Below are 25783 nucleotides of genomic sequence, written 5' to 3' on the forward strand. Positions count from 1 at the left end.
TTTCTTTCCTTTTTTTTTTTTTTTTTAAGTTTTTATTTTAATCACCCGGTGCTCAAATTACTGCTCTTTCCTATGGCTGGATCATAACTTCTGGACGCAGAGTCAACCTTGGCCCAAGAGTTCTGTTCGCAACTGCTCACACCCATGCTGGATTTAGCTTCTGCTGAATGACTAGTTGGGTCCACCAAGAGTTTCCATTCCTCCCCCACAAACTTGAAAATGGAGTTCTCAGGGAGTGGTATAGGTTATTGGATCTAAGGAATTTCAGGGATCCCTTAGGGAGCAATGGATCTAAGGGATCTATTGGATCTCTCCTAGTCCACAACGGACCTCGGACAAGGACTTCCTTCCCACTGGTGTCTGAGCCTCACGGAGCAGCATGGATGGCAACCTCATCCAGCCCCAATAAGGGCCGCTGAAAATCAGGGTAGGTGAATGTGAGCTCTGATAATTCAAGGGCCGTCAGAAAACTGCAACAAGCTGGAAAGCCACCATGTTCTCTGGGGAGGTGACGGGGGAAGGGAGAAAGGTGGGCCTAGGAGTCAGCTGTGTCTTAGACTCAACTCTGTGGAGAATGTACCAGACATTGCCCGAATCTCTTTTCCTTCCTAGGCCTCCATTTCCCTACCTAGAAGACGATGAGTGTGAAAGAGATGATCTAAAGTCTTTTCTAGCACCTGAACGCTTAGATTACCTTGCTGTCCTTGGTTAAGGTGACTTCTAAGCAAGAGTAACATCCCCCTGCTCTCCTTCAGCGTGAATGGAGTTCATTCTGAAGGCATGACGGGCGGCTGTGTCCTGGAGGGGCCCAAGGAAGGGAGCCGTATCCATGTGCCCTGGGTCACTAGGAGAGGAGCCTTCTGCCTACCTCTTCGTGACAGGCCTGGACTGCCCTGCTCAGCCAGGCAGGACTCCTCAGGCTTCAGTGAACAATTTCCTTCCCCCTCACATTAGTTTAATTGAGCTTTGCTTTTTGTGTTTGCACGTCAGCTGGTACTCAGCGAATCATGTGGTTTATAGATGTATAGATATAATTTGATTCTGGAACTCCTTTCCAGTGTGACCTCTGTGCCTCTCTTCAGCTCCCTCCTTTTCCAGGAAAAGGGATTAAGAGGTACACGAGAACACCTTGAGAGGGAAGTTGCTGGAGCATTCTCTTCTCAGCTTTGATGTTCTGTCTGGTGCCCAGTTTGTCCCTGGCTCTTAGAGTTTGTTCCAGATCTTACCAACTCAGCCACTAAGCCCAGAGGCAAATACGGTCCACACAGTAGCCAGACAAAAAGGTCACCCAGCTTTCCTTGAGTGTGTTCTGAGGCTTCCAGGGGGGAGAAGGAGTGTCTTCATTGCTGGCAGAAAGATAAATTTCTACAGCCTTGTTTATGTGTCTCAAACTGGCTGTTGCGACCTTCAGGTGAGTGACAGGAGATTAAGGAGAAGCTGAGTTGTCTATTGGTTGAGACCGAGCTGCTGTCCAATGGCGGAGAGGAGTCTAATGTCATGGGGTCCCTTTTCTTCTGGGCCACATCCCACCTTCCTCTTTTTCTAGTGTGCTCACCAGTTCTCTGGCTGGCCCTCCCTCCCTCCCTTTGCCCCACCAGCATTTTTCATCACAACACAGGTCCTCCTAAGTCCTATGCCTACGCTCTCTTGGGAGTATGTTAGGGCGCTGTTTGCAGGACTGTTGGGCTAGAGACAACCGAGGGCCTCTCATCGGGCCCTAGGAACGGAGCAGTCCAAGGAACAGGGGGTTGTCTATTTAGACACTTTGGTGGGATTTTTTTTTGTTAATGGTGGCAGCCTCTTTCTGACAAAGTTATGAAGAAGATCAGGTTCATTTCAGCCCTGGCTTCCCTTTCTGAAGTATCTTTTTCACTGACTGCTCTATCCCCCCGCCCCCAAACCCAACTCTTTCCTAAGAAAACCTCCTTCCATGAAAATCCCCGTCATCTCATGCATCTTCCTTCCTCCCCTCCCCCATCCTCCCCTCCCCCATCCTCCCCTCCCCCATCCTCGCTCCTTTCTTCTTCCCTCCCTCTGTTCCTTCCTTCCTTCCCTCCTTTCACTTTCTTTCATATTTTATTTTATTTTTTAAAAGATTTATTTATTTATTTTAGAGGGTGAGAAAGAGCACGAGAATGGGGGAAGGGCAGGGGGAGAGAATCTACAAGCAGACTCCCTGCTGAGTACAGAGCCTGACATGGGGCTTGATCTCACCACCTGTGAGATCACGACCTTAGCTGAAACCAAGAGTCCAACACTTACCTGGTTGAGCCATCCACGTGCCCCAGATTTTATTTGTAAATAATCGCTACACCTAATGTGGGTGGGGGGGGCTTGAACTTACAAGCCTGAGATCAAGAGTCTCACGCTCCACTCCCTGAGCCAGCCAAGTGCCCCCAAACCCTTTCTTAATGACCATGCTCCAGGTTGCCAGTGCTCTGCACCCAGTAGGAAGGCGGTAATATATAAAGAAGGGAATGCCGGGAATGGCCGTCCTCCAAAGGCCATGTGACTGATGACCTGGTGCTCAGGAGATGTATTAAGGGGTGTGATTAGAAGACCAAGATCATAAAACAGAGTCCTACACTAAGGATATTTGTAATCTAGTAGGGGAGCCTGTGCATGGTCTAAAAATATAGCCGAGATTTCAAGACAGTATGTACTAAGAGCCAGTTGAAGAATTGAAGAAGGTACAGCCAAGGTTCCCAGCCCGATCAGACCCAACATTCTCTTCTTGTAACAAATAGTTTTATATGGTTCCTTTATTTTCCTGAAATAGAAGCCATGAATAATATAAATGACTCAGCAACTGTATAATGAATTCCTCAACTCTGATATAAAAAAGAAAGAAAAAAAATGCTAATGGTAATAAAATCATATGTATTTTAATATATAAATGCTCAGGCACATTTACACCGAAAAATGTAATGAAGTAGTCAGATGGAAAATCGCCACTGTTGAGATAGCTACAAATGCAGACTGATGTGGAGATACTGCCCTGGAGACTGAAATTCTGTGAGCAGCATTGCCCTGGATCATGTGTGTTTCCAGAGCTTTGAACAGAGGTGAAGTTCTTAACAAAACAAAGGCAGTCTTCCCTGAATTTTCACAGAAGTTGAATTCCTACACAACTCAGTGTATATTAAAACTGTGCAAGCAATACTTGGTGTCTTTGTGTAAAGAAGAATTAGGATCTAGACTCAGATTGTGACAAATAGGCTTCTTACTTCCCTGGCTGCCTCGCAGCCCCTGAGAAAGCCATGTAACATAAGAACCAAGTCTTCCTTCTACGGGGCTGTCCTCTCCCCTGCAGGCTGTCCAGGACCCACCCAGCCCAGTTGTCAGTAGTTCTCCCGTCCAGCATCCACCATTGGGACAATCCCCCCGCCCAATCCTATAGGCATTTCCAAAACGCCTAACCTGACCTCCAGTGAGAGCCACTGGTAGAAAAGTTACTGGGGGTAGAGCAGTGCTTCTCAAACTTCAGGGTGCACTGAGATCCCCTGGGGATCTGTGCTAAAATGCAGATTCTGGGTGTCAGGGGTGGGATCTGGGATGCTACATTTCCCAGGTGATGCTCAGAGCAAGGCTAGAGAGCAGGAGAGGAAAAACAGACTGCACAAGGGAAGGGAACACAAACAGGGCCTCAAAAGATAAATGGATGTGGAGCTGATGACATCTCATGAGGCCCCCAGGTGGCTGGAAGGGAGGCACTGGACGGGTCACAGGAGCGAGCACTGACCAAAGCAAGGAAAACAGCCTGGAGCCAACAGTGGCAACACTGCTCTGTGGGCAGGGGGGAAAAAAAATCAGAACTCCCTCTCAGGGTTGGGCCTGCCAGACCCTGGTGAAGTTCATTTCTTTCAATAAATCCAGCAGCTTCCCCTTTGATAAATACTGTCAAGCCTGGAACATGCGGTGCTAACGAAATATGGTTTTAATTTGGGGCCCGCTGCACTGGTGGTTAAATACTGTGCGTGTGTACACAAAAGCAGACGCACAGCTAAGCCAAGTTAATATGCCTGGGCTGAAAATGGCTAAGCCCAGGAGGATTCGGTTATACGCTTTTTGCTGCTCCGAAAGGCAACTGAATCACCGTCATCAATTTTAATGCTCCAAGACTTCTTGGGAACGTGGAGGCTCTTCAAAGTTCAGCCATTTGTGCGTTTGTACCCAGTGCAGAAGCAGCACGCGTCTGTTTTCCTGATACCTTACGCCTGCTTTATTGTCATAGGTTGCTTGACATTCGGAAAATAACACACTGTTTTAATCACCATCTCAATGCTGCATTCAAACTTGATGGTCCAAGAGCTTTGCAGCAAAGGGAGGTGGGGGCGGGATGGAAGGCGGAGTGTGGGGGAAGAGGAAATGAGAATAGGAGTCCGGCAACAGACCGGGCTTGTTCTGGTGGGACTCATTCCCCGGAACACAGACACTTTCAGTGTTTTTGTCAATCTGTGTGTGTCCTGTCTTGGAACTGCTCAGCAAGAGAAGGGAACTGGCTGAACGAGTTTCTGTCTGGCCCCAGAGGTGGCCACTGCTGGTAACTGAACCTGCAGCCTGTCCTGAATAATGAAGTCGGCTCCGTCCAGAGTGTAGGTCACAGGAACGGCACCGAGGCAGTTGCTCAGCAAACCGAAGATTATAGCACCTGGTCAGTAATCTTATCAGGGAAACAAACAAAGCTGAGAATGAGGTCAGCGACAGGTGTCCTCAATGCAGTGCGACGCAGACAAAGTGCAGAAACCGGGGGTGGGAGAGCAGGAAGGAGGAAGAATCTACCAGAATGTCTCTACCCTTCAAAAGACCAGTTCACCAGGAAGGTGAAACTGAGGGAAATGAGCTGAGTTATTTCATGAAGGAGGAAGGGGTGCTCTGATTACCTGAAAAGGCTAGGAATTCCTCACAGAGGAACGTGGGTATGAAAAGGGCTGATGGGAATTCTTCTTTCCAGACACGTCTGCCATGTTGCATTTTAAAATTAGTCATAAGTATGTTTTCTTTTTATTATTATATATAACTTTAGTGACAGAAAAAGCCCGAAAGTCTGTGAACAGCGACTTCCAAGTCGGTCACTGGAAATTCTAAGGGAGGACAGCTTGCTGGGAATCTTTAAACTTTGAATATCCACATTTATTTTAATTTTTTGTGTGTGCGGTAAAAATGAGGTATGCTTATGGTAGAAAAGTGTTCGGTACTAAAAAGTGCACACATTTTTGAAAATCAGGGAGAGTGCTCTTAATTACTGGAGGAAGTCTTTCATGAGCTTGGAATGACCAGGCAGGAGATGCTTAGGAGCAGCCAATGAGGACTGAATGGATTGAGAGATCCCAAGGTATTTTTCAGTGGTGCCTGGGATACCCCAAGTTTTCTGGAAGGGGAGACAGATGGGAAGACAAAAGGGAGTATCGTGTGCCCCCCCCCCGCCCCCATAACAAAGGCTGCTGGATGGTTGGAGCCATGAGGGAGGCTGGTCAGGCGCTGTCCAAGCCCAGTGAACATTTGGATCATCGCTGTGCTTGGGATTGTTCGTCTTCTTTTTTCCTTGGATTGTGCCCTCACTAGTGGAAGAGATTGAAAGGCAGGCCTGGCAATTTATCTGGAGAAAGAATTCTAAGGGTCTAGAGATTGCCTACCATTAGAAACGGTGGGGACAGGAGGATTTGCTCCCAGAGCACTCATCACAGTGATGAAATGCTATAGGGACAAGAGATCAGTGGGCATTTAACCCACACCAAATTTAGCAAGTGGAACAAGTCTCTAATTGGAGGCCTGGATTCCGCATTGAAAGCCACTCTCCACCTGATACCTTTTTAAGATACTGCTGTGGCATCTGAATTTCATGGACTTCACGCATGGCAGGTCCCCAAGCACGCCAGCCATGAAGCAATGATACAGCACAGCACCTGCTTCCAGCAGTCCTGAGCCTATGGGCTAAGAGGGAAAAGAGGCAGCTTTTCTCTTTCCGGCTCCCTACCTCTCTAGCATATAACCTTCTAAACGCCTGACCCCTACCCTCGTTCCAGTGTCTTCCAATAACCATCTTGGTGGGGGTGTCTGTTGTTTCTTTTTTTTTTTTTTAAGATTTTATTTATTTATTTGACAGACAGAGATCACAAGTAGGCAGAGAAGCAGGCAGAGAGAGGGGGCAAGCAGACTCCCTGCTGAGCAGAGAGCCCGATGTGGTGCTCAATCTCAGGACCCTGAGATCATGACTTGAGCCGAAGGCAGAGGCTTAACCTACTGAGCCACCCAGGTTCCCCGAGTCTGTTGTTTCTGCACCAGCATGTGTCTGCCCTTACAGTGAATAAGAAGCCAGATATTTATCAGGCAGACTGTCTCACCCCCCCTTACTCCCCAATATTTATGGGGGGGCTACCCCTCTCCCTCTCCCACTCTCAGTATGTGAGGGGCCGGTGGAACTGACACCCTTCTGACTGTGGCGTGGAGCAGGTGAGCCACCCTTAGGCCAATCATTTCATCCTATTTCGTGGCCGTGCAATTGTTCCAGAGATAGGCACCGTGGCCCAGGGACCCAGGCAGAACCTGGGAGAGCGAGCGGGATTTTTGTGGCTACTACTGGGAACGAGGCTCTCCCTTTCTCCTCTGTACCATACACCTGAGAGGAGGCAGGACTGTGAGGAGTGCTCCCGCAGTCCCAGGAAGCTGGGATTAATCCTGACCATGCAGGAGGCAGGTCTGAAAGCTGGCAACAGAAACCAAAACCAAAAGAAAAACAAAAAAAAAAAGCAGACAACCCACGTTCCGTTGATCCTCTACGAGTCCTAGATCCAGCTCTGTCTGGAACTAGCCCTGCTGTGGAGTTTTAACTTATATGTGTCTATAAATGCTTTTGTTTAGGTCAAAACTGTGGCAAGTTTTCTGTCCCTTGCCATCCGGAGACAGATGTGACCAGGAACTTCTTATTCTTTCTCACTAACCCGTATCAAAACCTGCTCTCCAAAAAGGATTGTCCATTCTAAATTACGAATGACTGATAATGCTTTGAAGTATGGTTCCTTCAGGAGAATTTTCAGTTTTCAGCCTTGGTTCATCAAAATTAATCCCTTTCCAATGTGAAGAGACACGGGAGAGTGTGGCACAAGGAAAGGATAGCCCAGCTTTCCCACCAAACTCAGGATTTTAATGTCCAGTTTTGGCCTTTCCGGTCAGTTCCAACTTCTGACAATGGCAGAGTAAAGCATCTCTGACTAAGCGTTCTGCCAAAGACTATGATAAATTCTGGACCCTAAACAAATATAATAACAAAATATTTTAAGGCCCAGGAGAGCAAACAAAATGGTTTGGTTCTGTAGCCAAAACCATCTCTGGAGAAGATAGGACCCTTGAACAAAGGGAATCACACTGGGTAAGATCTGTACTGAGGAGGTGTTTCCTCTGACGGCACGAAGCCCTTCCCATCGTGCTTGGAGACAAAGCTCCAGAAGAAGGTAGCGATCCTACTGAGCAGAAGACTCAGAAATTAGGGGTTTGGGGCTTCTGCAGCAGTTTGAAATTGGGAAGGAGGGAATCCCAGAAAGGAGGGAGCCTCAGAGGGAGAGCTTTCAAACTTATGTGGAGACTTCCCACAAGCCCACATTGGCTTACCAATGTGAGTTAAATATAAGGACATTTGTTTTCTCACAAGATCCTGGGGGTGGGGTGGACTCCAGAGCTGGTGAGATCAGCAGCTCAAGGATGTCAACCAGGATGCGTGTTCTCTCCTTCCTTGTTCTGCTCTTTGCCACACAGGTTTCATCTTAAGGTTGGTTCCCTTTGGGTTTCAAGAAGGCTGCTCCGGCATAAGGCTATGTGTATAGAGGTGTTCATATCCAGAGGGAGAAAGCAAAAGCAAGAAAACTCTTCCCTCAAGCATAAAATTTAAGTCTCTTGCTTAAGTCTAACTCGGCCATCTTCAGTTGTAGCTTTAAGGAAAAATGTATCTTCAACTCCTGCAGTAAGATTTTTAGAACAGTTATGTGGAGGGTACCTTTAAGGCTGAGTTTCTAGTCAGGCTCTGAAGAGGTGCCTCTGATATCAGGGAGGTTCTGGAGTTACAAATCTCAAGAATTTAGAAGTAAATTGCCCATAGCAACAGTAAATTATATTTTTGTTTGTGTTACTAAAGAGCAGGCTGATGAGCTAACTGATTGAAACTCTGTCTGATGGGCTGCACCATGGGACTTTCTCTAGGGGCAGACATTTCTCCAGTGCCTCGACATGGAAGCCGATAGGCAGCAAGGGCCATGCTGTTGGAGACTGTTTATAGGCATTTTAGGTGAGAGATGGGAATAACCATAGTGACAATAATAGAGCCAATCTGTACACAGCACCACCTGGAAAATATGGAGGGCTCACACAACAGCAACAACAAAATTCAAAACAGTAATAACAAAACAAAATGGAAGAGAGAACACTGAACTGAAAATCATGTGAAGAGTTTTGATTGAAGCTATCCAAATGGCAATATGCTCTTATATGATTATTCTCAGTCATCCTGTTGTGTAGAGAAAGGAGTATGCTAAGTGTGTTTTTCACATGTGACGGGATTTCCCTTCTAAGCTGGCCTGTCCACTATGGTGCATGACTGTAAGTCACAGAGACTGAGAAAAACAATAACACACACTTGTGATGTTTGTCAAGATGAGGTCACACCTTTCATTCTATGAATTAGTAGGAAAATCACGATGAAAGGGACAAGACTGGGAAGGTGAAAGGGAAAACTGGCAAACACGGTTCTACTGTTTACATACTGGCTTTTGTTTTACTTAACGATACCTGAAGAATTTGCTTAACCATCCAAGGGATTACTAAAAATTGGGAATGTTTAGTTCCACGTCCTCTCCTGTCTTAATAATAGATATTGCTGTCACCCACCTGGTGATCTTAGAGACACACGGCTGCCCAATAACCCCATCCATTCCCCTGGGAATGGGTAAAGGCAGAGGGTGGATATTCAAGAAGTGAAGCCAGCAAAGAACAGCCCAGAGAAATCACTAGAGGACAAGCTCAAGGCCCGGATCGAAAGATGTGGTGAGAGGCTGACATAGAAAACCATCCAGAGAACAGAGGCCTAAAGTCATCCTTGGTGGGAAGATTCTTTTGAAACCATAGGGTTTGGCAAATCAGGAAATAAGGGCACAAAGGAAAAAAAATCATGCCAGACTAAGCAAACAGCAGCTGGAACCAAAGAAGCCCAAGGACAGTCCTGAGCACGGAGAAAATACTGCTGGTTAGGCATTGTTCTTCAGAGCCGGACCACACACACACACAGGGTCACCGCTGAAAATGAAGGACAATTAGAGTTGGCATGTGTGCATGTCTTTGAGAAGCAGAAATAATGCTTTCTGAACACAGAGACTGATTTTGAAATCTTTCTAATGACAGGGGCACCTGGGTGGCTCAGTTGGCCAAGTATCTGAGTCTTGATGTCAGCTCAGGTCATGATCTCAGGGTCCTGAGACCGAGCCCTGTGTCGGGCTCTGCGTTGAGCATTGAGCCTGCTTGAGATCTTCTCTCTCTCCTTCTCCCTCTGCTTCTCCTCACCCCTGCTCACTCTTTCTCAATAAATAATGAATAATTAAATAAATAAGAATGAAATCTTTCTATTGACAGCTTTTTCACAAGCTGTGACCCAGACATGATCAAGTTGAAGCCTTGTCTCTTCATCCCTCTTCCAATCCGCTGCCTCTGCTCTCATCAGGGCTCTTGGTGCCTCAGCCCCATGGAGAACCTCCATCTCCTTGCCTGAACTGAGACCCATCTTTACCCATAGAGTGTGGCTTCTTTGTAACTCTTTTAAGTATTCTGCACTCTACACACCCAGGAGGAGGGGTGTGTATAGACTCATTCCTGGGCACCACATCCAAACATTACTATAAAATGGCCGCTCCTCTGAAGTTCTGGTGTTGTTTTCATCCACTGGCCTCCCAGACACTCCCTCTCATTCCCCAAGGACTATACCTCCTGGCTCACGATATTCAGTCACACCCTAGCCCTGCCATCCTCCTAGGAGACATTACTATTATCCACCAATGACCTAGTAAATACTTTGGCTTCTCAATTCCTGAACCTTCTCCACTACCTACTTCTCCTAAACCTTCTCATCTCTCAAATCTTCCACCGTGACTACAACTCCCTCACACTGTATTCTAGCCTATTTATTCACCTGCTCCACACCTCAGTTTACTGAGGCCCTTAGGCCGCCGGCCCCTCTCCTTTTCATTATCCACCAGTCTACTCTTTGTTTCCCTTGCAGCCGTGTTAGAGTCCATGGTCCACTCTGTCAGTCACTGTCTTGCCAGTATCCTAAACCTTCTGGCCTATTTCGTCTTTTCCTCATACTCACCTGGAAAAGAAATCAGTCCTGGAAAAACTCAACAATACAACTTCCTCGCATCTCCTCCTAGGCAGCAACGCACAGTTGGGGAATACCACCCCAGCCTAGCAGGGTCTTCTCAGTCATTACCTCTGTTGACTCTCAACAATCCCCCACCCCCCGGGAACCCCATTGTCCACCCTCCCTTCATTCTCTGAAATAACTATTTCAAACTTTCTTCTCAAAGCCTTAAGTCCCCATTCATCCCTCACTCCATTTCCCAGAGGAAATAGAAGCCCTCAGGTTGGGAATTACCTCACTTCCGGCCACCTGTGCCTGTGTCCATCCTTTGTTCTTTCCTTCTGATAAGATGGAAGTAATGTCCCTTCTCCTAGAAAGCTCACCTCTCTTCCCCATGCTGCAGATTTCAACTTTCTCAGAAAAGGTATGATACCAATTATCCTTCCTTTCTGTCTTTGGTTTGCTCCCCTCTCATATATTCTGTTCATCAACATCTAAACATGTCTTAGTCACTCCTATTTTTAAAAAATATCCCATTTCTGGACCCCACATTTTCTTTGTGGCCCTACTCTTTCCCTCTCTTCCCATTCTCACCCAAACTGCGAGTGCTGCATAGTCATCATTGGCCCCAATTCAACACCTGCTTACTCATTAGCCTCCTGCAAGGGCTTCCTCCCCTACTTCTTTATTAAAACCATTTTTATCAAAGTATCTAGTGACCTTCATGCCTCTAAATCTCATGGACACTCCTTAGTTTTCATATTATGTGACCTTTCAGTAGACTTTAACAAATCTGACCCTTCCTTCTTTTAGGGAAAATTAGCAAGTTTCCTTGGTATGTAGGCCCCTACACTCTTCTTGTTTTTTCTCCCACCTCTCTGCCTATATTTCTCTGTCCCTCTGCCATATTTTCCTCTTCCACTTAACTTTTTTTTTTTTTTAAGATTTTATTTATTTATTTGACAGAGATCACGAGTAGGCAGAGAAGCAGGCAGAGAGAGAGGAGGAAGCAGGCTCCCCGCCGAGCAGAGATCCCGATGTGGGGCTTAATCCCAGGACCCTGGGGTCACGACCCGAGCCGAAGGCAGAGGCTTTAACCCACTGAGCCACCCAGGTGCCCCTTCCACTTGACTTTTAAATGTTGGAACTACTTAGGTTCAACCTCAGATTCTCTTCTTTTCTCACTCTACACTCTGCCTAGGTCATCTTACCACCTTTCATGGCCTCGCCTCTATGCTGAGAGCTCTCAAATTTGTACAGCTCTCAGACTTTTCTCCAATCTCCAGAGCCACTCAACTACCTGCTTAATACTTCTGCTTAGATGCCACAAGCACATTTGTTTAAAACTAAACCAACAGCCCTTCCCACCATGCTAGAGGTCTTATATTTTCCTCTCCAGATCCACTCTTCATTGACTTCGTTGACTATAACCTCTGCCTTGTTTGTCTGTGGCTTCCAGTTGGGTATGACTACTGAGGATCCCTGGTAAGAGACTGGAAACGGGATAGAGTGAGGACAAGGTATTTATTCTATTAGCTCCCTCTGTAAGGTTGTCACAGGTTGTCTGAGTTCCTTGACTGAAGACCAGTGCTTCTCTTATTGGGACCTTTTTCATATGACCCTCTTCCTGAAGTCTAGGGCACTAACACTTAACTGCTACTAATTCCTGGGTTTTGCCTTCTCTCTTGTGATTTCCTGATACCCCATCTACACCACTGTAAATAATTCCCACTTTAAATTATCCTAATCTGAGCATATAACCCATTTCTTCCTGGTACTCTGATGCAGTAGTTGATACTAAAGTTGGACCAGGAAATAGAGCTTCATAATTGGATTCTGGGGTTGGGTTGATCACGTATGAGGAGTTGAAGGGATAAACTTGTGGGGAATGGGGAGGTTCAAAAGATGGAAATAGGGCGCCTGGGTGGCTCAGTGGGTTAAGCCTCTGCCTTCGGCTCAGGTCATGATCCCAGGGTCCTGGGATCGAGTCCCGCATTGGGCTCTCTGCTCCGCAGGGAGCCTGCTTCTCCTCATCTCTCTCTCTGTCTGTCTCTCTGCCTATTTGTGATCTTTCTCTCTGTCAAATAAATAAATAAAATCTTTAAAAAAAAAAAAGATGGAAATAGACACTGATAGTCTATGCATGCAGTAGTATCTCAATCATTCAGATCATCAATGGTCATAGCATGGAATGAAAAGTAAGTGAAGGACAAGCCATTGGAAGATCTAGATGCTGTGGCATTCAGTTGTTCTGTCAAATGTAGTGATTTTAAAGATTGTGGAGTCATCTAAAGTCTATGAGGGCCTACAGTGTTATAGGTTGAAATTCTGTAAATTCTCTGGTGTAACATACAACCCTGGTTGATACAGAATGGTTCACCCTGTCACCTGGAGCCATCAGTGTCAACTGGGAATGTGTTAGAAATGGCAGTTCTTGAATCTCACCCCAGATTTATAGAATCGGACACTGGAGCTGAGCCCTGGGAATTTGTGCTTTCGAAAATGAATTTGATGCACATTAAAGTTTGGGAACCACTGCTGTAAAGCAAAATTTAATGTGCTTATGAATCACCTGGGGACCTTGTTAAGATGCAGGTTGTGATTTGGCAGGTCTAGGACAGGAATGAGATTCTAAACTGGTTGCAGGTGATGCAAAGGTGTTGTTTAGTCTACGAATTATGCTTTGAGAAGCAAGGCTGTAAGAGTGGAAGGAATCTAGAGGCTCAGGGAGATGGGAATGTTGGAATGAATCAATTACTCCAACAGGTTCAGCTGTCGCCTAATCAAAATGCTCTGTGAGGATGTGAAAAGCATTTCACCAAGGCAGTAAAACAAATCCTTGGTGGGGCGCCTGGGTGGCTCAGTGGGTTAGAGCCTCTGCTTTCGGCTCAGGTCATGATCCCAGGGTCCTGGGATGGAGTCCCACATTGGACTCTCTGCTCAGCAGGGAGCCTGCTTCTCCGTCTCTCTCTGCCTGCCTCTCTGCCTACTTGTGATCTCCGTCTGTCAAATAAATAAATGAAATTAAAAAAAAAAAATCCTTGGTAAGGGAGGCATCAGAATCCTTGCAGAGCTCTGAGGTGTCTCTCTGAAGGTCCAAGGTGGCAGTGCCGATGCCATCATGGAATTGGTTACCCTGGTCTCAGTGGAACCATGAGAGACAAGGTAAATGTGATTACCGTAATAAACTATAGGGATGGAGAGATAGATTGTTTCATTTGCAGGCATCTGTGGCAATGGCAAATTGGTCACTAGATTACCAGAAATGAGATGGAAGGGCAGTTTACTAAATCAGTTCTTCACATATATAGGGAGAAAACGTCTAGTTTTGCTGGGCAAAGATCTAAGTTGCATCCCCATAGTGGGAATACATACCTCTTATCTAGTTCCCTTAACTAAGCCAGTTGGCAGACCCAGATCCCTTTTAGAAAGGACCCTGCTCCTTCCCCTAGCCTAGTGGGACCAGTGAACATTTATTAGGGTGACTGGGTACCGGGAAAAGAAAACCATCCAGCTTTCTGAGTTTATGCTGATCCCTACACCAGAAATGGGGCTGAGTAAGGGCTATGGGAATCAGATGATAAAGCCTTGACATGAATTCCTCTGACAAGGGGTCCAGTGAGACCACAGGCCAATATAATGCTCCACCCTGGAATGTACAATTCCAGGAGATACACTCAGTAGCTAGTAGAATCCCCATGTTGGTGGAAGGACCAAGGGGAAGCTTCTGGTATGAGCCACTTACCCGACAAATGATAAGTACATCACCCCAAATAGCAAACCCAAAGCAGTATTTTATTCCTGTTTCCACTGGGAACCCCCCAAAGCATCCCTAGTCCAGTTTCCCTCTTACTTTTGAGTCTTTGCATTTCTTCCCAGGATCCTCTCCCCCTCCCTCCCCCTCCCCTCAGGGTCCTCTTCTACTGTGGGTCACTCCCCTTTCTACAACCTTTCTACTCCTCTCAGAGGGGCCTTTGCTGTGCTGGGTCTCAGAAACTTGCCTCTCCCCAGAACACTTCTTTGCTCCCAGTTTGTTTGAAGAGAGACTGCTTATATATATATAGAACAGTTGGTTAACTCTCATTATCGGTATAATTTAATCTCTTCTTACAATTAAAAAAAAAAAGAAGTACTTGGGGGCACCTGGGAGGCTCACACAGTTAAGTGTCCAACTCTTGGTGTTGGCTCAGGCCATGATCTCCCGGGTTGTGAGATCGAGCCCGCTGTCAGGCTCTGTGCTCCGCGGGGACTCTGCTTGAAGATTCTGTCCCTCGGTCCCTCCCCACCACGCTCACTCAAGCGCAAGTGTTCTCTTTCTCTCTCAAATAAATAAATCTTTTATTTTTAAAAAATTTTTTAAAATATTTTATTTATTTATTTGATGGAGTGAGAGGTCACAAGTAGGCAGAGAGAGAAGGATAAGCAGGCTCCCCACCGAGCAGAGAGCCCGATGCAGGGCTCGATCCCAGGACCCTGAGATCATGACCTGAGCGGAAGGCAGAGGTTTAACCCACTGAGCCACCCAGGCACCCCAATAAATAAATCTTTTTTTAAAACCCCGAATACTTAAATTACAGAACTGTTGGTTGTAAAGCACTGCAACAATACAGGAGCATATAGACTAAAACTTAATTCTTTTCCCTTCCTCTTCTTGGGGGTAACCGGTATTAAATTTTCTATTTATTCACATACACACACAAGCTGATATATGGCTTTATCGTGAACAGAATACGGTACCTACTATTTTAGGACATGCTTTTCTCCCTCCACAGGAATCACAGACCTTATACCATACAGATTCGCCTTATATCTCCTAAAATTAAGCTTCCTATTTGGAGACAATGGTAGATTCACATACAGTTGTAAGCAATAATAGAGATCTCATGTACTTTTGACCTAGTTTCCTCCACTGGTAACACCTTGCTAAATTGTTGTTCAGTAAGTATCCCAACTAGGGTATTAATATTGATACAATCCATCAGGCTCATTCAGATGTCCCCACTTTAACTTGAACTCATCTGTGTGCGCATCTGTGTGTGTGTGTGTGTATGTTGGTTCTAAGCAATTGTATCATCTGTGTAGGTCCCCATATGTACCATCGCAGTCAAGATCCAGAACAGTTTCATCACCTTGAGGATCCCTTGTGTTGCCCTTTATACCCACACCCACTTCCTTCTGCCCCCTTCTTCACCCCTAGTTCTCGACAACCACTCATCCTTATTCCATTTCTATACTTCCGTTATTCCAGAAATGTATTTATGCAATCATATGGTTTACAAGCTTTTGGAGTTGGCTCTTTCATTCAGCATAACTCTCTGGGGATTCATCCAAGTTGTTTTGTGTACCAACTGTTTATTGCTGAGTACTATTCAATGGCATGGTATGTCATGATGTGTTTAACCCCTCAACCATTGAAGGACATTTGGATTGTTTCTAATTTTTAGCTATGATGAATAAAGTTGTTATCAACATTCATGTACAGTTTTTGCAGAAATATAAGCTTCTATTCCTCTGGGATGAATGCCCAAGAGTATAATTACTGGGTCATATGGTAATTGTACGTTTAAGGAAAATGGGCACACTCATATTCTTCGGGTTTAAGTATAAAATAGAAGAATATTTTAGAAGAGTTAATTGGCACTATTTATCATTTTTAAATGCATATTAATTTTAACTCAATTCTGCTTCTAGGAACCTGGCTTCTAGAAATATTTGTGTTTTTGCTAAAATGTATAATAAGTACCAGGCTGTTCATTTCGGCACTGTTTGCATTGGGAGAAAATTTAGAACAACTAAAATCGCTGTATAATGCTGTACATTATAAATCTTTTTATTTTCTTGCTGTTGAGTTGTGCACACACTGTTATGTTTTAATTCGAAACACCTTCTGTAGGAATTAGAATGTAAGCATTTTTTATAAGATTTTTTTATTATTTATATTTGTTATGCTGGGTCTAAGTATCATGTTCTTTGCACAAAATACACACTTGAGGGTTGCTCTTTTATTGATTTTTAGGCATTTGTATATAGTTCATATTGTGGGTATTAACGCTTTATCTGACCTTTGCAATGTAGAACTTTCATATTTCTGTAAGATCAAAACTGTCACATTTACCTTTCTGGTTTTTTGTCATGTTTTGGAATAGGTTTCCTACCTGCCTCCCTGCTTTTACTCCTATTTTATTAGAGTAATGGTATACATACGAGTTTTAAGTAGCCTCAAGTCCTTTTTGAAAGAGGCAAGGAATACATAGATCCCATAAATAAATGAAAATGTTGTATGAGACATGGGAGATTACTTTTTATCTATTCATAACCGTCATATTTCTTGACAAGTATTTTTCTTGCTGTGTTGTGTATATTTTAAAGTGATGCCGGAAGGAGTAATTATATCATAACTTTAAAGGATTATAAACACCTAAGGGAAAGGTGCTGTTTAAACACGTTGCTAATAATGTGTTTGCACATTTTTCAAACAGCTCAAATTACATTCACGAGTATCAGCAGCATGGCCTCCTCGGAGAAGGACAGAGAATGGGAGGGGGTCAAGAATATTATTCTAGGAGAGATTGTTTAGGCAAGGAAGTAATTTATCTTGCTATGGGCAGAATGAAGAGCTCACCACCCAGCAATTTGTAATTGATCACAATTATGATGCCTAGTGGTGGGGTGTAAAATGAAGGAAAGTATTTGGTCAAAAGATTAGCACAAATATAAGAGTGTTTAGTCAGGTCCAAAATGTAAGCTGGTTTAGCAAGAAGAAAAATGAAGCCATTCGGAAGAACCCAAAATGAACCAAAGTAAATGAAAATGGAGATTCAGTCCACATGTTGTGGGTTGATGTTTCCTTGGAAGGAGTGGTTGAGAATTTTTGATCCTTAAAGCAACCTCATATTAAAGTAGTTTAACTAATTTAGACATGTTTGACACTACCACAAAGAAAATAAATTCTATTGGGCTCTACTCTGATGGCTAAAAAGCCAATTCACTGAAATGGAAGGATGTTGAAGGTACTCACATTATGTAATCGGTACAGTATGTCAGTCCCAGTGGTCTGGTTAACCAAATGAAGGCACATTTAGTAAAATTCGGTATAATTTTTTCCTAGAACTACCCTACCTGATTACAGTGAAATAGATTCTACTAATCACAGGCTGCCTAATTTGGAGATTGAGCCTGGTTTGGGGGAACAGAGATGCTTTCATTGTATCATTTAGTCTTCTGTGGCCCATGACGGAAGATGTGTCGGCAAGGCAAACATGGGTCCTTTCTTTATTTAGGAATCTACTTAAGATGATCATGGGACTTGCTGTGTTCCAGGAAAAGAAAGAGAAGAATAAAGGGTGTGACTTCCCTGAAGTCATGTAGTGAGTTTGTGACACAACTGGACAGCACTGGGGTCTTCAGAAACCCCTTTCCACTGAAGGAAATGGCATGCTTCAAAAGTCTAGGCTCAAGAGGACCTCTGGCCCAATTCCAGGTAACTTGGAGGTTTTTACAGTCTTTCCTACATATAAAGCTACAGTGAATTAATTCCATTGAACAATTGGAGAAGTAAAGAAGGAATCCAGAAACTAGGTTCTGAACTGGAGGTGAGGGCTTTAGTCTTCTTCTTCTTTCTTTCTTTCTTTCTTTTTTTTTTTTTTTTCTAGAGCTGACCTTGATTCTTCATTTCAGATGAAAATCAAGATGTGGCCACCCTGTGGAGAAGCCAGGCCCCCTGCTCCTGCTCCCCCTAACTCTCTCTCTTGCTGGTGGTTCTGTAGTTTGGAGCAATGCACAGTGGGCCAAAGTCCCAGGCAACTCTGAGCTGAGCATCACCAAAAAGAAGGTAAATGTGCCTAATGCTAACTGAGCATATAAAATTGTAACACTTGCAATTTTCTTTAGGTATTTTGGAGCCTGTGACTTTCCCCCCCAAGTCTCACATAGTTTCTTAAGTCCGTGAGAAGCTCAGGCCCGAGGCCCTAACCTGTAGAGGCCGAGGGATGGAGGACCCAGAAAAGAGTGCCATCCCTCTGCTGGGATCTTCTTTCCTGAGCTTCTACAGTCCCCTCACCCCACCCAGGACCCCTGTCAGGTTTGGTGACACTACAAGGGGAGTGACTCTGACTGGCTGAAAATGACAAATTAGGGAACTTTGAATCACATGATCTTTTCTTATTCAAAGTCATTTGAAAGCAGATTAACAACTCCGCTGGGTTTTGTAGTCCTGCCAAAAACTTTTACCTGGCTTACCCAAAAAGATCAGGCCAGTTTTCTTTCCTCTCCTCTATTATTAACATGATAGTGTGAGTGTAATGCTATTGAAGCCAGGACTGTAGTGCACATGCGGCATTTCTTTGGCTACTTAACATTGGTTCTGTTCCACCTTCCAGATGACACCTGATTTCGTTTAGGAAATGACCTCCTCCTCGTGTATGCAGTCTTAGTGGGATATCAACCCATGGGCCTGCTCCCCACCATGGAAGCTCTTGCAGAGACCAGCCCTGAGGGTGGATATTTGGTCTAAGTTCAGCCAATCAGATAGACTCTTCTGGAACTTTGGGCCTTGAACAAGTGACATAAGGACCTCAGGAACAACACGGAGGCCAGGGAGCCATGCTAAACAGACTGAATTGCCTGTTCCTGACCTTCTAGATTCTCCTCAGTTCCTGCCCATGTCTAGGCCTGGCCCTTGACTCTTCGGGTTAGTGAATACCCTATCTTTCAGTACATTCCCATTTGATTCCATTAGCTCAAACTGGTTTGCTTGCAACCAAGAATCCTGGTATAAGATCCCTTCTTGACATACCTCACACATGGGTCTGCAGTCTTTAAGTCTATCCTGTCTGGAGTGTTCTAGCATTGGCTTAAACTAGCTCTTTTCTCCATTGGTGACAGCCTACAGACCACAGGACTGGCTTTCTTTTAGTGGGTACTGATAGAAAATATTCTTCTAGATTGCTAGTCCTTCCAGTTTCTCATTATCAAAACAAGAATTCAAACAAAACTCATCAGAACTTCTCTCCAACAGCTGTCATTAATGTGAGGTCTCCCTTCTCCTGCCCAGGACCACCCGCTCAGGAATCCAGCTCTTTCAGGCAAACATATTGCCTGAATAGCTAAAATTAAAAAGATGGACCAAACCCAGTGTTTGCAAGGATATGGAGCAACTCCAACTCTAACACATTTTGTTGGTGGGTGTGTAGAATGCTACAATTGCTTGGGAAATCTGTTCGACAGTGTCTCATAAAGTTAAATACATACCTACTCTTTGACCCAGCAGTTGCGTTTCTAGGTAGATATTCAAGAAAAAATTAGTCTTCCCAAAAATTTGTACAAGAGTGTTCTTGGCAACTTTATTCGTAATAGCCAGGAACTGGAAACAAGCCAAGTGTCCATCAACAGAAAAATGGATAAAGAAATTGTAGTATCTTCATACAATAGAATACTGAGCACCAGTAGAAAAGAATGACTCATACGGGTGACAATAGGTATGAATCTCAAAAAAATTAGATTGAGCCAAAGAAGCCAGAATCCACATGACTCCATTTATATGAAGCTTGAAACAGGAAGAAGCAATTTCTTGTAGTAAGAGCAGTGGTTACCTTTGGGGGAATATTGACTAGTAAGAGGCACAGGGAGCCTTCTGAAGTACTGGGATTTATTTAATCTCTGAGGCAGAAACATGGATATATACATCTATAAAAATTCATTAAACTATACAGTTAAGATTTGTATACTCCATTGTGTGTACGTTACACTTCAATAAAAAAGATGAAAAGATAAAATAAGCATGTGATTATATCCTATAATTTAAATATCCACAGTTCTATAATTTAAATATATTTTGTGAATTCTGCGCTCAAATTAGATTTAAATCCCAATCCCATATATGATGTTGAGAACAGTTTGAAAAACTTTTGTATTTTTCCCCTCCGTTCTTTGTTTATATCAAGGCAATAGGAAGCTAATGTATTTCCCCTTCCAGGAGTATTTTTATGTTCAAAGGAAAACCATTGGGAGAAAGTAATAATTAACACAAAGGAATGACTGGCTTAATGGTGGGCTTTCAGGCATCCGTAGAGGAGGTATTTCAGGTCAAAGGAGGGTCAAGAGAATCTCCCAGAGTATTCCACACTGAATGGGTAGAAACAAGCAACAAACTCCTAATAGACATTTCTGGTGATCCACCGGTGGGGCCAATAGCCTATGGTGTTCTGATCTTTGGCTGGAAAAATCAGCCTACTGGTTTCCAGCAGATAAGAGGAGTTTGTCTCCTGGGGCTGGTCATTTCCTCCAAAGCTGAGGGTGGGGAGATTTTGTGGGCAGCTTTTCCTCCACACTGAGAAGAGAACAGAAAGCAGGAACTAGAAAGGCCAGGATAGAGGATGCAGAAGCGAGGATGAGCATGGAAAAGCCCAGGGGCGAGTGAGTGTGGGCTGTGCCCCTGGGGTCAGACAGCAGACACAGCAGGGGCACGGGGAGACAAGGGGAGCCCAGCAGAAAGTAAAATGAAAACAGAGGCAGTGCAGGTGAAGGAGGCCCCTCTCCGCTTGGCCTCTGCAGCCTGCGCGTCCCCTCTCCTCTCCCGGAACAGCGGGGCACTGGCAAGGGGCCTCCTGGCTCCGCCCTTGCCCTTCCCAAGTTTTCCACCCCCTCCACTGCGCCTGCAGCAGCCCAGGGGTTGTCCTAAAACATCATCTCATCGCATTATTCCTCAGCTTAAAACTACTTAATAGCTCAACATCATCTCTTTTTAAAAGTCCAAGCTCCTCGAAGTTGCCTGCCAGGAGCCTCTCATGCCTTGTCCTTGCTTGCTCCTCAGCCTCAGCTGTTTTCGTGAATACCGGGTGACTGTGTTCAGTGGATTTTATTTATACCGTGGGCCCTGTTCTCCATGGGTTGCTTTCGGAGTTTGGTTCCACGCGGTCAATGAAGGTTGGGATGCAGACGATCCTCCTCCTGGCACACGACCCGAGGTCAGTAGGAGCCTAACCCTACGTCCCAGTGTCTACACCTCTCACCTCCCTTCATCCCATCGTGCAGGCATCTCATCATCGATTGCAAGAAGGGTGACTACAGTACAATAAGATACTCTACGAGAGAGAGACCATATTCACCTAACTCTTATTACAGCATATTGTTATAATTGTGCTATTTTATTAGCAGTGAGTGTTAATTTCCTACTGGGCCTAATTTAGAAATTAAACTTTATCAGGGGTGGGTATGTATAAAGAAAACAGCATAGATGGGGTTTGGTTCTATCTGCAGGTTTGGGCATCCACGGGGGGCCCAGGAATGTATGCCCCATGGGTGAGGGGGGAGCTGCTGTAATCCTCTTCCTGGCTAGAGCTGTCTAGTTGCCCTTTAAGAACCCTAGGAAGGTACTGATTGTATTTTCACAAGCCAGCTCTGGGAGAATCTCAGTGAGCGAGTACCTCTCAGTGCCCCAGGGCCCCAGTCAGGACTTGATTCCTCCAACTACCTTAACCCTTCCCTGTTGATGGGGGCAGGAAGTTGGCATCACCTAATTGAGGTTTCAATAAAGGGAGTAACCCATTACCTATGACTCTCATCAAGGACGTTGGTTCTGGCAGAGAAAGCCCTCTCTTCTGCTGTCTAAATCCTGGCTACTCTTCAAGAGTCATCTCAAATACCACGTCTATCATGCCCATTCAGGCTCAGAAATGAGGCTTTCTGATATTTTGGCAGCAATGTGGCTTGTAGGGAGAGGGAAGAGCTTGGGACCAGAAGCTGGCAGGCTTTGGGATGGTGAGTGAGGTGTTTGTGGTCCAAGGTCCAGTCTTTAGGGGCTCCCAGTGAAAAGGTTAGCTTCTGCAGGCATTAGTCAGTAACCCTGAGGGTCCAGACACCTGCTGGGGCAGAGATGCCAACAGCTCTGGCAGGGGACCAGAGCTGAAATTAAGGATCTCCTCGTCGGGGTGGTTCCAGGTGGCCAGTTGCTTTAGAGCAGGCGTCCACCTGAGCATCCGGAACTGTGATTCAGGTGCCTGAGGGAAGAGAGGCAAGTGTGAGCAAGGCAGGGGGTCTGGGCAAGGGGATCAGAGCCCAGTCCTGCAGACCAAGTCGACCCTCCAGGGAGAGCTCAGAGAAGGTGGCAATGCTATGGATCTCAGGTGTTAAGAGTCCTAGTGGATGCCACAGTGGTGAACTGTCAACAGACCACAAATTCCCACCTGACCAGCTGCCAGTCACCCCGACCAGAGCCCAAGTATGGCTGAGCTTGAGGTCAGAGGGTGTGGTGAGCAGCAGCTGCACCGGGCTCTGGGAGGCAAGGGCTGTGCCTCTTCTGACGTATGCTCTGATCTCCTTCCCCCATCACCGTGATGTTCGCTGGCACCGCTCCTTACTTTGTGATCTCCTCCTGGAAATAACCCCACAGCAGGTAGCAGAGGGCCAGGCACACACAGTACATAAGGATAAGGTTGGGTCAAATTGCATTTAGCTCATTGGCAGCTCGGGCTTTGGCCTGCCCAGTCCTTTTCCAGATTTTTTTTTTAAGGTTTTATTTATTTATTTGACAGAGAGTGAGATCACAAGTAGGCGGAGAGGCAGGCAGAGAGAGAGAGAGAAGGAAGCAGGCTCCCCGCTGAGCAGAGAGCCCCTTGCGGGACTCGATCCCAGGACTCTGAGATCATGACCCCAGCCGAATGAAGGCAGAGGCTCAACCCACTGAGCCACCCGGGCACCCTCCAGATTTTTTCCATATCACGGATCAGGACTCCTCCTCCTCTGTGCGTAGAAAAATGGCACCGCAGTTCCTCTCCATCCTCGGGGTGGGGAGGGGAAGAGCTGGGACCCTAGGAAATGGAGGGCAGTGCATTGTGTCCCACAGCCTGCCTTCCTCTGCCCCTCAGCCAAAGTGATCTATTTCTTCTTCCTTTCTGGCCCCGGCATCAGTGGAAAACTGGAGCTGGTTGCCATGGAGACCAGCCACCGACTTCAGAGTGCCTGTTTATTAAAGATGAAAGTAATGTATGCCTGGCTGATCTGAGCAGCTGTCAGAGATTCGACTGTTAGCAGAGGAAGTCACTAATTTCGAGGCATAATCACTCATCTAAGAGAGAGACGGCCCCCCTTCATCTTCCGAGTGGAGCTGGGCCCTGTGGGTAAGGTCTGCCCCAGCGGGCGTTTCTTGTCCTTTTCTTCCTTCCTTCCTTGTTCTATTTCTTTCTTTCTTCCTCGTTTGTTTTATGACTAATATGGTAATGGTACTTCTTTTCTCCCTTATTTCCTACTCAAAATATATAGTCTTGCAGTCATGTGATAGACGAATTCAGCTTCGTGGGCGGGCCCAGGAAACCCAAACCCTCTCATGACGTTGTTTCCTTTGGAAAGTGTATTCTGGATTCCAAGCCACCTACTTACAAATAAGGCTGTCTGTTTGTTCATTCAACAGTCTCCGCCAGGTGTGCAAGAGCAGAAGAGGTGGGGGTGAGCCCCGCGGAGAGCAGCCTTGACGGACATTGCGTGCCCTTCGACAGGTGGGAGAAGCAGGCACCTTCCGAGAAGGCAGTAATTAGAAGAGAGGTGGGGGGTCTTGCATCTTTTGGCCAAATGAGCTGTGTGATCTCCAGAAAACAAGTCACTTTCTTTTTGTCTTTTTGCTCTTTTCATTCATGCAGTAATAAAATCTGAGAGTAAATCTGAATCCCAAGATTCACGATTTAGATTCACCAAGTGTTCTCCAAAGCCGACAGAGCAAACTGGGCTGATCACTGCTGGGCTGTAAGGAGTGGCGGTGCCTGCAGGGAGCGCTCCAGGAGCCAAGAGGCTGCTGGGAGCTGATCCCCACTGTCTTATCACAGCGTAGCCAACTCGCTCATCCCTTCTGCCCTCAGTGTCCTCATCTGAAAGAGAAGGGAGGAGTAAGCTAATTCTAACTAGTCTTTCATTCCATAGACACTTAAGTGTGGGCTTCCGTGAACAGAAATGGTTCCTAACACTGGACAGCTGAACTGAGGTTAACCCTGGGTCTAGGTCACTGTTAACGAAGTACAATCTCTACCTCTGGTCAAGGTTGTGTCAGGCCAAGGCAGGTGCTTGTTTCCATCTCTTGGTGTCAGTGTGCAGACACTTCTATGGCAGGTCTGGGCAGGAGCCCCTGTCCCATTTCTCTTGAGCTGCCTGGTGTCTAAGAATGAAGATGGAACGTGAAGCTAAAGAATGGAAGTGAGTATCATCAGTGCTTTTTAAAAAAAATATATTTTATTAATTTATTTGACAGGGGTGGGGCATAAGCAGGGAAGAGCAGAAGAGAGAAATGGAGAAGCAGACTCCTGCTGAGCAGGGAGCCAGACACGGGCTTGATCCCAGGATCCTGGGATCATGACCTGAGCCGAAGACAGATGCACCCCTCATCAGTGCCTTTAGAACACAGTGCACCCAGAACCCAGATTAGCCTGGGCTCCAGCAAGGCAGCTTCCGGGCAGGCAGGCCTCAGAACTGCCAGCAGCAGTCCCCTGGAAGCTATTACTTCTCACCTGCTCCATACCTCAGGTAGGCAAAACAGCTGTCTCATGTCACTGTGATGCTTCCTCCTTTCCCTGAGTTCATCCTGAAACCATTTTTTCTAAAGGACATGCACAGTCTTAGGTTTGCATGTTTTACTGAAGGAAATTTGAATCCCATTTATGGGATGTCGACACAGGTCATAACTTAACCCTTTTTATAAACACATGTATTTTTTAAAAAAATTTATGCCAATTGTATAAAACAGAAGAGGAAGGGAAGAATACTCATTCATCCATCCATCCATTTAACAATTACTCATGGAAGGTACTTACTATGAGTCAGGTGTATTTATGAGATAAATCAGAGAGTATACATTTATTTTTCTTAAAACCTGCTTTATTGAGGTTTTGTAATTCATATACAAGAAATGCACCCATTTTATGTGTACAGTTTGATGCATTTTGACAATCACAGTCAAGATATGGAACCTTTCCATTACCCCCAGAAAGTTTTTTTTGACTGTTTTGCTGTCAATTCTCTCCTCCTTTCCAACCCCCAAACCCCAGCCAAACCAATGCTGTCATTTTACTTGTGCCTTTCTAGAAAGCCAAATAAGGGACATAACTTGTAGTAGAGAATACAGCTTAAAAAATAAATAGGCATTTGCACTCCCAGCGAGTGAGGCAGGAGCTTTTTTTTTTTTTTTTTTTTTAGATTTTATTTATTTATTTGACAGAGAGAGATCACAAGTAGGCAGAGAGGCAGGCAGAGAGAGAGAGAGGGAAGCAGGTTCCCCGCTAAGCAGAGAGCCCAATGCGGGCCTCGATCCCAGGACCCTGAGATCATGACCTGAGCCGAAGGCAGCGGCTTAACCCACTGAGCCACCCAGGCGCCCGAGGCAGGAGCTTTGACATGGGACACATAGACTGTGCTGCTGGAACACATAAGTGGTGTGAGGAGACTTGGAAGCTGAGGTCTGAAAGC

At 45.5% G+C, this 25783-nt stretch overlaps 1 long non-coding RNA gene across 5 annotated transcripts in view; it reads left to right on the forward strand.

Moving 5' to 3' along the window:
• LOC116588165 overlaps positions 1 to 24564 on the forward strand; it is a 67837-nt gene extending 43273 nt beyond the window's left edge. For 2 of the 5 annotated variants that reach the window (XR_004284819.1, XR_004284821.1), the window contains 5 exons: positions 17620 to 17819; positions 18017 to 18170; positions 18718 to 19028; positions 23246 to 23454; positions 23745 to 23946. This is a non-coding gene — a long non-coding RNA (uncharacterized LOC116588165). Of the gene's footprint in view, positions 1 to 17619; positions 17820 to 18016; positions 18171 to 18717; positions 19029 to 23245; positions 23455 to 23744; positions 23947 to 23970 lie in introns of those variants that run through there. The other 3 variants (XR_004284820.1, XR_004284818.1, XR_004284822.1) reach the window with 3 other exon arrangements.
• The last annotated feature ends 1219 nt before the right edge of the window (positions 24565 to 25783 follow it).

The sequence above is a fragment of the Mustela erminea genome, chromosome 4 (assembly GCF_009829155.1).
Source record: "Mustela erminea isolate mMusErm1 chromosome 4, mMusErm1.Pri, whole genome shotgun sequence".
Classification (NCBI taxonomy): Eukaryota; Metazoa; Chordata; class Mammalia; order Carnivora; family Mustelidae; genus Mustela; species Mustela erminea.